Here is a 12000-nt window from a genome sequence, read left to right as displayed (position 1 = left end):
AAAACTAGGTCTTGGTGCTAAGTACTAAGAGACTGCCTGTTCTCAGCCAGTTCTGGCATAGCACAGGGTAAAAAAAAAATAAAAATAATAATTTAAAAAAAAAAAAAAGGCAACTCAACCTCTCCTCTCTAATGGCACCAGCTTCATTTGATCAAAAACAGACATCTGCATCCAAGCTGCTTCCTGAGGTCAACAGATCTAATTCAGCTTGAGTGGCAACAGAGACCTTTAATATGGGGTGAAAATTTCCCAAAACCTTTCATACAGAGTCAAACCCAGAACTGTCTTAGGAAACACTCATCTGTGATCCTTGAAACATTCTTCCCTTTTCTGTGAACATATACATGCTTCATCTGGCATGAGGAACCATAAATCACCTCATACTCTCCCAGCTCTTTTGGTATAATTTGCTCACCCAGACAGCATACTTATATCAATGGCAGAAGAAAAACAGTTCTGGTGCATTAAGTGGAAGCATCAGCTATGAACAGTTTCTACTGTATTACTCTGAGTTCTTGATTCTGTACATCTTGAACTCGGCTGCACCTTCTGTCCTCTAGCACTGTTTCTTCTTGACTGCTTTCTGTCAGAAGTGAAAGATGTGTGGATGAAAAGAATGCATCTAATACCACCCTTGAGTTATAGCAAATCCTTCATCCTCTGTCTTACAGAATCTCACTTTCAAAATTAATGTAAACCAGCAAGCATTAAAAATGTCACAGAGACTGAAAAATGAGACGAACACAAACCTAGGACCATGATAAATGACTAAGTAAAGAGGCCACAGGAGACAGATAATGGAGGATTTAGGGATTAATGTAAATCTGGTTTTATTTAAAGTACACATTTAGGATCAGGGAAAGTAGGAGGATATAAGATTCATGTGATTTGCCTTTGATCAAAAGCAAAGGATGAGAGCTTGGTGAAACCACACCATGGAGATTATACAATCTGTGTTGTTTTGCTTTGTTTTCTGTAAGTAACTTTCAACACGCTTCTGGAGATGCTGTTATTTAAGTTACAAAAATAAAAAAATAAAAAAGGTGGTAGGGACCAGATAACAAAAGCAATGCCAAAGAGCAGAAGTGTCTAGTCAGTAACTGATGAGCCATTAAGAAACTGGAGGCACAGCTTTGGAAAAGACCAACTTGCTATTGGTAGCCTCCAAGAGGGAGGAATCATGCAGAAAGATGGGAATTGGGAAACATTAGAAATTCTATTGAACAGGAGAAATGAACACAAGATGCAGAATATCCCACACTGCCTGGGCTTTTTGGTCTTATTTTGCATCTCCAGTTTTCTGAAACCGGAGGGTGGCTGTGTAGGCACTGGCAGGTCTATCACTGCCTTAACAGGTGTTTGCTCTTCTGAGAGAGACAGGACAAGGGCTGTAATGGCTCGCAACTACAAAGGATACAATTGACTACCCACAGATACAGCTGATGTAGAGGCAGAGACGGGTTACTAGAGTCAACAGAAGGGAAGCCCGTTTCAACTGCATGAACCCATACACTGCAATACACAGGATTTAAAAGCCACAAAAATGCTAAGAACAACCTGAAGAGTAAGTTTGCACCTGAGTCTTATATCTGAAATCTGTGGTCTGAGAGATTGAGTTAATTATTAAAGCCTTTTATGTTCCACATTAAATTGTTCTCATCTTTATTATCATTAGTAAGAAACTGCTTTAAAAAGACCACTGGAGATCTATGAGATAACCAAATCCACACAATCAAACACTCCTCAGGAATCTGTGAGGAAAGAATAAGTGGTAGAAGAAAATTCAGGCAGACATCTCAGTTTTGCACTACTCTAGGCTTTGAATTTGGGATGTGCTCTGCTTTTTCTTTTCCTGTAATTGTATGGCAAAAATCAGCACACTAACAGGAACATCACATGTTAGACATTGCATATGTGTCCACAAAAGGAAAAGGGCTTAAAGCTTTTGCCTTGAACTGTTTGGGGAATCATTTTAAATAGACATATGTGGCAATTATACAAGGCATAGAAATATAGGGAAAAATAATTATTAAATAAATCAGTCCAGCATCTATCCAATTGAACAGCATCTTTTTTTATACAAGGAGCAACAAGCCTTATCTGTATCAGAGGAAGAGTGAGAAATCCCACATCAGACAGAGGAACTGTCTTTCTGCTTTACAGTAGAGACTGTGTGATATGCAGAAGAATGCATTTTAATAGCATTCTGAACCACAGCATTTCAAAACAATAGCCACTACCACCCTGACTATTCCTATTAACCTTGTAATTCTGTCATATGGTTTATGAATCTTATTTCATTCTCAGTATCAACAGCTGTCAATGGCAGTGAGTTCCAAAGCCTAACTATGTCTTTGCTAGAGAAAGCATCAGCTTTCATCAAACTACAATTCAGGGACACACCCAGCAGTTGGAATTTCTCTTTTGTCAAAAAAGAGGTTTTGGCAAGCAGTCGTCTCTCTGTCCAGCACTCTGAATGTAACAATAGACCCAAATCCCATAATTTGCTTTTTTAGCTATCATTTGTCTACTGCCTCAGATAATATAATGACCTTTACATATTCTCTGCCTCTCTGTAAAATTCATTCAACTGCTAAGCATTTTAAGGCTGACAGCTTGTTACCGTTCTTTTAAAGAGAGATGTCATTATGAAAATAAATAGGTTATATTTTGAAACTTGCATTTGAAGGCTACTGTTTATGAGCTTTAATACTACCAGCCCTTTGATTCATATCCTTCTACAAGACAACAACAGCCGACTGCTGGACTTATTGTTTGGTACATGATTATGCAATTAAAACAGCAGAGGCCCCAAGGTTTATCAAAGCATTTGGGAAGATTCAACCTCTACTGCCATGCCATGAGCATCCATCTCTTACATCATGGACCAACATAATAAAATAGGGGGCATTGCTTTCAGAGCAGCCCTCATACAATGGTCTCTTTAGCTTTTCTTACATACCTTTAGAACTTAAAAATACTTTCAAACATTATATCAGAAAAAAATGTGCTACACGTTTGCTTTGCTTTGGTTATCACCAACTGCTTGTATCATTGACCTGCCCAGTCTATTCAATACCTCTTCCACTGAAACTGCTGCTTCAGAAAGGGTGTAATTAAATATGTGTTATTAAGCATGATGCCATCAATAGCAATACTTATTTTTCAGAAAAAATATAGATGAGGATTGGCAGCATTTCTTTGGAAACTGTCCAATCTAAAAATCTTAATCTTTCCTGAATGTTTTAGTATTTCTCTGTCACCACTCCAATTACCTATCAGCAGAACAGAAGACACAAAATACTTCCTTTGTTTAGCTTACTTGTTTCTAAATGCATCATTTAAAATATAAATATATATATAGGCCAGCCTTGCTACAGGTGTGGATTGTTGAATAACATGAGCTCTGTGCTCTGAATCAGTGCTCTATAATTCCAAGTTTCTGTTTTTAGGGACTGTACTTACACGTTGTTCAGCTGGTATGAAACAAATGGACTTCAAGAAAAAGGATTCCTAGCAGTTCTTTTAAAGCTATTCCAAAACTATCCCTGTTTTGGAAAAAAACGAAAAGCCTGTGGGTTTTATTTACTTGTTTTCTATTGCTTTGCTTGCTTTAAGGTTGGGGTTTCTTAGTTTTGTTTTGTTTCTGCTTTGTGAATGTTCTTACATTCATGCCTCATGGGCAGCTTGGAAAGATTTCATGTACCAGGCTACAGCTTGCAGCAGAAAAATTGGATTCCTTCTGATCTGCTGTCCCCAGAATCCTTTTTCACATCCATCTATCAGAAACTGATTTAAATAGGAAAATAAAATAAACATGCTTGAAACTGTTGATGTTTTTTATTCTCTTCATTTATCTGTCCTCAATTCCAGATGGAACACTTCCTCAGTTAGGAAATGGTTCTTCTGTATGTGTTGTACTGCTGCTCAGACACTCTGGGCACACTTATGCAGCCAGCGACAAATGAATTCTGTCCCCACTGCAAGGGAACAAGCCAACTAGGGACCAGATGCTGTAGGGACAAATGCTGGATGAAATGCCAGCAAGTAAGACTGGTGAAAAGCCACTTAACTGAGCCTCAGCACAGCACCGTGTTCCAAAGGGAGTCTACCTTGCTCCAGACCTGTTTCAACTATCCTGGATAGACCACTGTGTAGACTTGGCCCTCTGCATCATTCACTTGTAATTTGCTAGAAGAAATAGTTACACGGCTGTGTTACTTACATGTACATAGTTTATTTCCTTTGACACTGCACTGTTTACAATAGAATCCATCCAGCTTGCCATGAGCCTCCTAAAACTATGTGTCAGGTCTAAAGCTTGCTTTTCACTTAGCTTTGCTGCCCACAGTTCTGTAAAGGCAGTGAAACGAAGCAGATGGATGATTAGTTTTTTCTCTGTGAAGAACATGCATAAAGCAGAGGGTGGTGCTTCTTTTTTCATCTATTTCCTTCAGTCTCCAGATGTTCAGCTAATTTCTACAGATCCCTCCATGCTTCACAGGAAACACATAAAACTGCAAGTACAAAAGTATTTTCTGACTAAAAAAAGGCACAGCCTAAAGAGATCATTTATCATTGTTACCCTGCAGGCTCTTTCCTCTAAAGCCATTCCTTGAGTGGAATGGTGGCTGAACCCACTTGGGGTTGAGGACATGCACTTCTGACAGAGACATTTACAGGCCCCTAATATGCTTCAGTAAGGGCTGTTAGGCTGGAAGGAGGAAGTGGATATAGAAGTGGAGCTGAAGCCAGAAGCAGGCAAGTGGGCTCCCCAGATCCTTATGTGGATACTGGGAACCTGTCTTGCTTGCTGTGCTGCTTATTTTTCCTTTCTATGCTTCTCTGATGAAAACATCCTGCTGGTTCACAACACAGACAAAAGCTCAATTTTCTTTGACAGAGCACATTCCTATAGATCACAAAGGCTCTCTTACCTAACCCTTGTATCTGAGAAAACCGACCACTTCTGCCACCTGTTTGCAATCAAATCCTAATAAAAATTTACATTACAACACCAAAATTATGAGTGAAAAGAAGCAGCTCTCTTCAAACATGTTCAATACCTCTTTCAATTGCTACAAAGATAGGAAAAGATTGAATTATTACTCTGTTTCAGTAGTTTTGAAACAGAACATTAAACACAAAACAGTTTTCATTTTCTTTTCGTTCTTTGAAAGCATGGAACACTTTACTACAAAAGAATTACTAGGATAGAAAATTACATGTGGGAGAAGTTACAGAGTATTATTTTTCTGCCATTTAAATTTTATGTCTTCTACTAAACTAGTACTCCATATAAATTGTTCCAAAACAAGTTCTTATTTGACCAGACATTTGGAAAGATATGTGCTGGTTTTTGTTTTGTTTTTTTTTTCCCCTGTTTTTAAGTAATACTAATCTTCAGACTGTCTACAGAACACCTTTATGCTTTCTAAGTATTGAACAGCCGAGGGTCATGCTGCTATCCAGAGGGACATGGACAGGCTGGAGAAATCAAAGAACTGTAAAGTTATTAAGGTTGGAAAAGACCTCTTAAGACTAACAAGTCCAACCATCAACACGCTGGCAGGAATCTCATGAAGCTCATCAAGGGAGGACGAACAGCCCTAGGAGGGAAGGCAGCTTTGCAGAGGCAGATGTGCAGATCCTAGCGGATGCTAGGTTGAATGTGAGCTAGTAAAGTGCACCCAAGCCCTGACCAAGCATAACCCAAGCAGAGTGTTGCATATGACCCTTCTCTGAGCAGGGGGTTGGGCTCAACAGCCTCCAGTGGGGTCTTCCTCCATGAATCATTCTCTGATTCTCTAAGGGGCAGAGTACTGCGCTGTTATCTATGAGAAAATATCAAATATGAAATCACACACTACTGGATATTCATTAGTGTAAAAACTGAGGTGATCAATTCTGTCTTCACAGGCGGTAGGAATAATTTAACTACCAGAGGGAAAACATACATAGGCCAAGCTGAAGGGCAGCATGCCTTAAAGCAAATTGACTACAGTGTTTCTCTTTATACATCTATGCCAGCAGGCCAGAAGCCATTGTGACACTACCAGCAAGCCATCGCATTCCTCAGCCCCTCCTAATTGCCCGTGCCATCAGGTCTCACACATGGAAAAGGACCAAAAGGCCATAATTCTGCCTTCTTTTGCTTAGGTCTAAGTTTCAGTTTCAGGTGGGATTAAATTGTTTTCTTCAGAGCATCTGGTATGATGCTATGTTTTGGTTCTAGGAGAAAAACAATGCTGATAACACACTGATGTGTACAAACTGGCCAAAGGGATATTCCATACCATATGACATCATGCAGATGGTGTTTTGAAAGGTGTAGGAGGTCATCTCGCTCTCTTCTGCTGCTCGGGGACTATCTGAGCATTGGTCAGGGGATGGTGAGCAATTGCTTGTGCATCACTTGCTGTATACACATATGGATTTATACATACATATTGTGCCACTATGCAGTGTTATACAGAGCCAAAGCCACTGTCAGTGAAAGGCCCAAGGAGCTGAGAAGGAACAGAATTAGGACAGGTGACTTAAGCTAGCCAAAGGGATTTCCATCCTTTTTCTTTTCTCTATCTTAGTAAATAATTTTATCTCAATCCACAAGTTCTACTTTGTGGGTTTTTTCAGTTCTCTCCCCCATCACACTAAGAAGTGGGGGAGTGAGCAAACAACTCTGTGGTGCTCAGCTCTCTGCTGGGTAAAGCAACAATGACAACATACAGGAGAGAGAAAGCATAGACAGACAAATAAAGCACAGACACTCTAGGATCAAAACTACATGGTGGATAAATGAGTTTTTTAGGAACAAGGGCAGACTGAAGCTTTTTCATACTGCCTACCCTGACTTGGTTGTCCCTGCTGCTCTTCCCCAAACTGTAAAGTCCACCCCATAAAAAGCTACGCAAGCAGGACCCTTTATCAGCAAGACTGGACCCCTCAACAGGATGGGCTGTTTCAAAGAAATGCTGGTAGTCTTTTTAAAACATTACTGTTAGGAACACCAATCTGACATTAATTAGTTCACAGACAAGCATCTACAGTGGACTATTTGTGGAAGTCACGGTTGTACAGACAAGCTCTGTACAATGAAACGCTGATGATATTCTTCCCATCACAACACATACATAATGCTTATTTTCATTCTGAGTGGAGAAATGCATCACAAACATGATTTATTGTGTATTATATGAAGGAATGATTGCAATGAAATGAAGCACTACAAGAAATATATCTTGCTAATTAGAAGTGACAAGATGGAACATTTACTGCATACATGCAATCCAAGGAATTTATTTATAAAATTCAGAGAATCTTGATTCTTAAACTATAAGGAAGCTGAGCAACGAGTTATGTTAGAACATGTCTGCAGATAAAGCTCCACAGCACACAAATCACATACATGTTCTTACCAGCTGTTCCAGTGCTCTGAAGGCTTCACCTTTGCTCTCGGCTACTCTCCTGAAGGGATAGATGGCACTCCATTGTTCTTGCAGGGCTTTGACATTGTTTTGTTTCATTTCATTATGTTAGGCCTTACTGTTTTCTTTAATCTTCTCAAATTGAAGGCTGTGGTCTAGTTTCTTTAAGTAAGACATCTCTGCTTAAAGACTTGTCCATCTAATCCAGGAAAGAAGAAAAGGCTGACAGATGACATGAAAAAAAAATCAGAAGTCAGACACAGAATTTTCAAACCCAAGATCACATAAAGCAGAGTAACCCCACAAAACACTTACCAGTATAAGAAAGAATCACAGCAAAAGTCTAAAAGACAAAATACCAAGTGACAGAGATGGGATACATACCATCTGGAGGGCATCTTATATACCCTGTGCTTTTTCAACAGGAGAGACTATGTCAGAGAAAGCATGGACAGGGAAAAATAAATGACAGAGTTGTAATTTATGGGATGAACTAATATGACAGAAGCTTTCATCTGACTTGAAGATAAATTAGGTAAAGCACCAATTCTTATCTGTTCTATCTGTTGATTTTGCTGTGTTGAAATTTTGCATGGAAAAACGCCACTCAAATGTTAATCAGCTTTAACAAATCGAGAGAGCGTGACCATTCACTGCTGGTGGAAATTTAAGCAGTGCAAATGTAAAGATTCTCAGTAAAGCATGGCATGCTGAGAATTTATCTGGAATGTAAACTTGCTACATTTGTGAAGGCAGAGTACAACACTCTGGCTGACTCCAGCAGCTGGTTGCAACATAACAGAGAGATGGAGCAACAATGAAGTAATTCTGGGATGCAGTTTTCACCAATTCACACAAGAAAGTAGAAATAGACTTTTAAGTACTAAGTACTCCTGTCTGTGAATATTGTCTTAGCTGTAAATAGCTTGGCTTTGGTTTACTTACATGATCAAGAAATCATCACAAATCACAAAACCTCTATTTTGTGGATATTTTACCATAAAGAACAGGGGACACAGAATAATGCAACGAATGCTAGCTACAGTTGAAATAAATACACACCTAAAATCTTTACACTAAAAATAAAAATACACACTCTAATAAGAGAATATACCCCAGCAAACAACTGATGTGTGGCTTCCACATCTGCTGTGAAACTTAGAATTCTTTTCCCTTGTTTTATTCGTTCCTCTCTTTTCCTCACTTTACTTTTTATTGAGTCTTTTTACTTCTCCCGCCTTTTCCTATTTTTGTTTATTTGTTTGTTTGTTTTCCTTTTCTAAAGCAGCAAAAAGAACAGAAGAAATAAATGAAGACTTAAAGCTATACACCACAGGTTTTGCTGCAATGGTTAACACAAATAAACACATTTCACTGAGACTACCAAAAATGAGGAAACCAGAAGAAAACATTACAGTACAAGCAATTTTTCCTACAACAAAACATGAAGGAAAGCATTGGCAGGAAACCTGCAGATGTCTTGTGCAGAACTGGCTATTTCTATAAGCCCATAATGCTTGCTTTGAGGTTTTCAAAGAACTGCAAATTAAATTTGAGTGAAGCAGCTGCTGAACTGCCTGGCTGGCTGCATGAAACCGCTGAGGCCAGAAGGAATATCTTCCACAGGCTCAGCACCTCTGTGCCTCAACTACCGTCAGCTGCCAGCCAGGTGTAGGCTAGAGCACTTCCGTACCTGTGAGAAAACAATCCACAGTCAAGACTTACTATGAAAAGGAGGCAGCAAATAGCATCTTCCTTCTCTTTATATGAGGGAGGATCCATATATTCATTGTACTGAAGTTCCCTTCACAAGGCAGGTGGATGTTTTAGCCATGACCTCCAAGCTAGTCTCGTCTGTACTGTTTGTCCCTTGGGTCTTCTCTATGCCTCTTCCTAGGCTATCTCCTTTATCTCCTCATTCTGTCTATGCACTCACATAACACTCATCCAGGCCCATAACAACTTCAGAAAACAGACTTTTTTTTTCTTCTTTTTTTTTAAAGAAAACAAGTTGCAGTTGTCTGCAAGAGAGAAAATAAGAAGATGGCAGCTATTTTGCTCCCTTCTGCTTCTGGTTCTACTGACAGAGATGGAAAGCTGAATGAGGAAATAAAATCCCAGGAGATGGAAGGTAGGAAACCAAATGAAAGTTAGGGATGAATCTCAAGATCACAAGATGAAATTCACAGCCAAATAACAAAAAAATACTGATATTATCTGATATGCTCACTGATATATATATACTGATATGCTCACTTATGCTGTGAGTGAATTTGTTTTGTTTTTCTGTAGGATTTCAGCACAAATTAGCACCACTTTGACAAAAACAGCATTGCTTTGCAGCCATGGATTCCTTTACATGCTACAGTGAGACAGTATTTTATAAACCTATGACTTCATTTCAAGATTTGCATAAAAAGATTGCTGAAAATCAAATCTTAAGGACAGCTAATCAATCTCCAGAATTATACCCGCATTAATATTCTAACTCAACTCATGTATGAAGTTAAATGCTCTCCCTTTTTCATCAAAGAGCTTCAAACTGCATTACTTCTAACATTTATCCTAGATATATAACAAGCTACTTGGGTGTATAACTCAATTACAGGAGGACTGCTAACATTTATATCTTTCTAAAGTTAGATTGTTGTGGTTTATGATGTTTGTACTAAACAATGTGTCAAGCGAAGTACAGCTTCTGAAGTACATTTGTTATTTTACATAGAGTCTGGTGATTTCCATCTAATCCTCCCGTTGTTTTCCATACCTTTCAGTCCTTCATTTTGAACTTCTGGAATTACATATTAAGACCTAAAGTATTTCAAAACAAAAAGTATAGTTATCATTTTCCACTTAAAACTTCAAATAACAATGATTTCCAACAGGAATTATAATCTTAAACACTTCATCTTTATTCAGTGTTACCCTAGTAATCCAATGGCAGCATTTCTCTACTGTATTACACCTCTTTATTCAGACAACTTCAGATGTTTATCTACTTCCCTCCATAAAAGAACATGTCTGCCCTTAAATTTCCTGCCACTTTAAGTTAATATATTCTTCCTCTGATGTTTGGATGGCTTAACTGTCAGTAGCTAACTAATGCCTACATCTCGTTATTTCCCCTAAGACATGAGAATAGTTGCTCTTTTAAAAAGAAGAGCAGAACAAATACTGCCATGTCTTATCCCACTGAAACTTCACAGGGAGTAAAAGTTAGAAGTGCTACATTAGTACACAGCTGATGTTGTATCAAGCCAATGAACTGAAACCTGTAAGAGAAAAGTTTTACAGATAAATATGTGCTGAGTTCTTTCACACAGGTTATGTTTTACCCTTTCATTCCATTACACTGTGAAAAGTCCTAATATATTACAAGCTGGCTTAGACTATCTTATAAAACCTTCACATAGCTTTTTCTTATAACAGACCTAGCCTGGATTTTGCTAAACCTAGCTATCCATTCACAGATATCATGCATAAATTCAAAAGAAAGCAAGTGTCAGATGTCTCAGCTAACATAACTCTTTCAGGTGACTTTCAAAGAGCTGCCACTGACAGAGAGACTTCTCATCTGAGTATGAAAGCTACCAGAAGTACAGAAAAATGTATCCTGCCTCTGTACAGATGACTCTGAATCTCATGCTAAATGAAATACTGCTGAGATAAAACACAGGTGAAAACGACAAACAGCAAGAAGCAAGTGCTGTCTGTGATTTAGCTGAGACCCTCAAAACTTAGTTTTCTTGATGAGCAAGACATCAAGCACCCAGTGCTCCTCCACAATTATTATCTCCATAGAAGCATTTCTACTGGCTGTGCTCAGGTCATCTAAAATGCAGTGCGCAAGTAGAACATTTTACAGATGTTGTTAGTGAAGCACGTGTAAAGCATCTTCCATTTTTAAGGCAAGTGCCGCGTAAAGTTTATCACATAGAGCTAATTCTCCTTCTAGAAAGAGTGTTTGTTTTTAATTTTAGCAGTAACTCCAGTGAACGAGATTTGTATAATCAAAAGAGATCTTATCACACAGACATAGATGAAGAAAGTTTTGCATGCTAATTTGCTTCCTAATAGCCAAATCTAACACAAATATGTTAACAGTGTCTCCAGTAACTCAGATACGGAGTTGTCTCCCCACAACAATATTCATAGATTCAACAACATTGTTATTTTTGGTCTAGGAGATTCTGCCAAAGTAAAACGGGAAGGAAGGGAGAACAAAAATCGCTTCAATAGTAACTAAAGAACGAAGAGCGCTTATGCCAATGGAACATATTCATTTGGGGCTATGTTAAGGAAAGGAAAAAAAAAAAAAAAAAAAAAAGCCCTAAGTCTTTTAATATAATTTGAAACCAGACTCTCCCCACAGGAATGGAAAGAATAAAAGCTGTTTGTTGTCTGGAGACCAGGGATGAAGGCACACTGCAGCATTTCTAGCTAAAGGTTACTGCCCCCACAGCCACCCTCCCACAGACACACAGTGCTACTCCAAAGCAGCACAGGGCTCAGGGTACAAAGGAAGTTAGAGTGCTTTGTAAGAATTACTTTTATGTAGGGGAATCCAGCAAAT

The 12000-nt window shown here is 38.6% G+C and overlaps 1 protein-coding gene across 1 annotated transcript in view; it reads right to left on the bottom strand.

Moving 5' to 3' along the window:
* VEGFD (vascular endothelial growth factor D) overlaps positions 1-8069 on the bottom strand; it is a 66631-nt gene extending 58562 nt beyond the window's left edge. The window contains exons 1-2 of the mRNA XM_085550414.1: positions 7812-8069; positions 7419-7649 (exon numbers count right to left, since the gene is read on the bottom strand). The gene's annotated coding sequence lies outside the window, so the exon portion shown is untranslated. The remainder of the gene's footprint in view (positions 1-7418; positions 7650-7811) is intronic.
* Positions 8070-12000: the final 3931 nt, after the last annotated feature.

This window comes from Coturnix japonica, chromosome 1 (assembly GCF_054131305.1).
Source record: "Coturnix japonica strain WE chromosome 1, WE-NBRP24, whole genome shotgun sequence".
Taxonomy (NCBI): Eukaryota; Metazoa; Chordata; class Aves; order Galliformes; family Phasianidae; genus Coturnix; species Coturnix japonica.
Note: the sequence above shows the minus strand (reverse complement) of the source record. Positions and strands in the feature narration are given on the sequence as shown.